A 2,636-nucleotide genomic window follows, 5' to 3' on the forward strand; every position below is an offset into this window, starting at 1 on the left:
CCACATGTGATTATCGGCCAGGCTGGCACAATTAACTAACTCACTGACTCAATCTAATTCATAGTGCTTTGTTCAATCTGGTTGATGCCGGGTGGGCATGGAGACAGAGCTTCCCCACTGGGCCTCACTGGCAAGTGAGATAGTGATGCGTGACTGAAGAGTGGGGACTGTCACTAGCCCCACTCTGCACCTGGAACATTTTGTCACATCTTGTTGCTGCGGGATGGGGGCGGAGTCTCAATTTACCTCTGGACCCTAATTACCTTGGCAGGGAATAGGTGCAATTCCTGCTTTCAAAGGCAGAGGGATGGACGATCAACTCCCTACTCAGTCCTGCCAACACCACTGGGTGAGGGGCAATCACAGCGCTGATGCCAGCTTCCTCATGGTGGGGATAGGATGGAAATAAGTTCTCTGTTCGCTTCATGAAACCAGGGGGCGGGGAGCTTTGGTTTTTTCATTTGTATTGCCCCAAGGGTCTCCCTTGTTTAGGTCACCTTTTCCTCCAGTCCTTTAGCTAGGGGGAACTGGCTTTTCCTATAGGGTGTTGCTATGTCTGTTGGCACTTGTAGATTGTAGCCTCATGCCCAGGCTACATGATAGAACTCATTGTCATACTTAGGTTCCAGATAGTCACCATCTTTTCCTTTCCATCAGTCTTCCTAGACTTGTTTGTTGTGTTGTATACAGGGCATTTTTAATTGGGAGGACCATGGAGGAATGAAACCACTCTATTTTGGACAGAACTGGAAGACTCGTTACTATGTATTTTGGGGTGCTCCTATTGCCCAGCTTTGGCCCAGCAGGAGCTGGTGCCTGTATAATTTTGATGGGTCCCCATCATTCTTTGCATGCTCCCTTACTTTCTGACAAAATATATTCTAAGCTCATCTTGTGCTTTGCCTGACTCAATCGTGATAAGCCATTTCTCTAAAGAGCCTGAATCCTTTAGGGGAGAGCAGTTTTTAGAACCCATGAGAGAGGCGGGGCAGGGTAAGGCGTGGTCAGGAGCTAGCCTCTTCATCCTCCTCAGACTCTGATACTCCGTTTCTCCTGAAAGAAAGGTGAATTTCAGCACCGAGCGGTCATCCACAGGAGAACTAGCAAGCTCCAATCCTGTTTGGTTGATGAGGGTCCAGCGCTAAGCCAAACAAGTGCACACACACACACACACACACACACACACCAGCACAAGCAGAAGAGTTAAGCCACGGTGTTTTAAAAGCATAGGATAAAAAGGGCTTCTGTCGTTAAGTGGCACACGTAGGGCATCTCTATTGCTTTACGTGCAGAATCGACATCAAGAGATTTTGGGGGGGGAAGCATAGGATCACTTAAAAAGAAACAAAGTGGGTCCTTCTTGCAGGTGAGCAGGACCTCTTAAGCAGAGACGAGGTGCACTTTGCTCTGGATGTAAAGCAGCCCCCCGCCCCACTGAGTTGAGGAGGGATGTTGTCTAGGGGACCACTTTTTGTTTCCAAAGATTGCAGCTTTGCCGATGGTCAGGAAACTTTGTAATACTCCATTTGTCCTAGGGTCTCATGCACAGTTTCTTTCCATTTTACCCCAGCACCGGGTTGGCTCTGAGTTAGCATGCTTCTGGATTTATCTCCAGCTACAAACCTGGGTCAGGATATTTCCCAGGGCCTGGCTTCAAGGTTAAGCTGTTTACCAAGCCAGTTCTCCCAGGGTCCTTGGGTCAGTTGGGTTTCACAGACTCTGGCTCTTCCCCTTAGCCTGTTCTGTCTCCGTCAGAAAACATGTGCTGACCCCTTGATAGGATTGAATGATTGAACTACTCATTTGTATGACATGTAAATTATGTGCCAATAAAAACGGTTAAGGAAAAAGAGAGAGAGAGAAAGAAAGTATGTGATGATAAGGTTGGTGGTGACTCTGGTCACAGTAAATGCTCCTCTTGGCTTACCTGAAAACCCCACCAGGCTCTCCAGGCAGCCTAACATTGGTCGGTAGGAAGGTATGGGCCTGGTGCTGAGGATAAGCTGCAGACACAGCAGAATTTCTGAGAGATCTAAGAGCTGGTGGCACAGTGGTTAAGCATTGGACAGCTGAACCGCCAAGTCAGCGGTTTGAACCCACAGGCTCAGAAATTCACGGGGGCAATTCCATCCTGTCCTGTCAGGTTGCAATGAGTCAGAATTGACTCAATGGGAGTGAGTTTGTTTTCTTTGTGGGGTTTTTGGTGGTGGTGGTGGTTTTGAGTGAGTTACTCTTTGGGCGGCTAACCACAAGGCCTGTGTTCGAAATCACCAGCTACCCCGCAGGAGAAAGATGAGGCTTTTTACTCCTGGAAGGATTCACAGTCTGAGAAACCCACAGGGGCAGCTCTACGCTGTCTAGAGGGTCACTAGGAGTCCATATCGACTGATGATAGTCAGAGAAGAGGTGGACCAAGGAATGCTTTAGTTCACTCGGTGGGCAGGGATAGGTCATTTAAATAAGCAATAACAAATCTGATTGGTCCCTTTTGTTGTTTCATCCTGTCAGGTGCTCACATTCGGTCAAGCTTGCTGCAGGGTGTGGGGCCCCAAGAGTCCGACTGGCCACGGACTCCGCAGACAAGGGCTTAATCGGCCCTTCTCAGCACCTCCTCTCTCGGCTCGCGGGGCCCTAGG

At 49.0% G+C, this 2,636-nt stretch overlaps 1 pseudogene; it reads left to right on the top strand.

Annotated features, from left to right (window-relative positions):
• The first annotated feature begins 1,233 nt into the window (after positions 1 to 1,233).
• LOC115869027 lies at positions 1,234 to 1,325 on the top strand (annotated as a pseudogene).
• The last annotated feature ends 1,311 nt before the right edge of the window (positions 1,326 to 2,636 follow it).

This window comes from Echinops telfairi, unplaced genomic scaffold, assembly GCF_000313985.2.
Source record: "Echinops telfairi isolate 266 unplaced genomic scaffold, ASM31398v2 ScPeMD7_19;HRSCAF=73, whole genome shotgun sequence".
Lineage (NCBI taxonomy): Eukaryota > Metazoa > Chordata > Mammalia > Afrosoricida > Tenrecidae > Echinops > Echinops telfairi.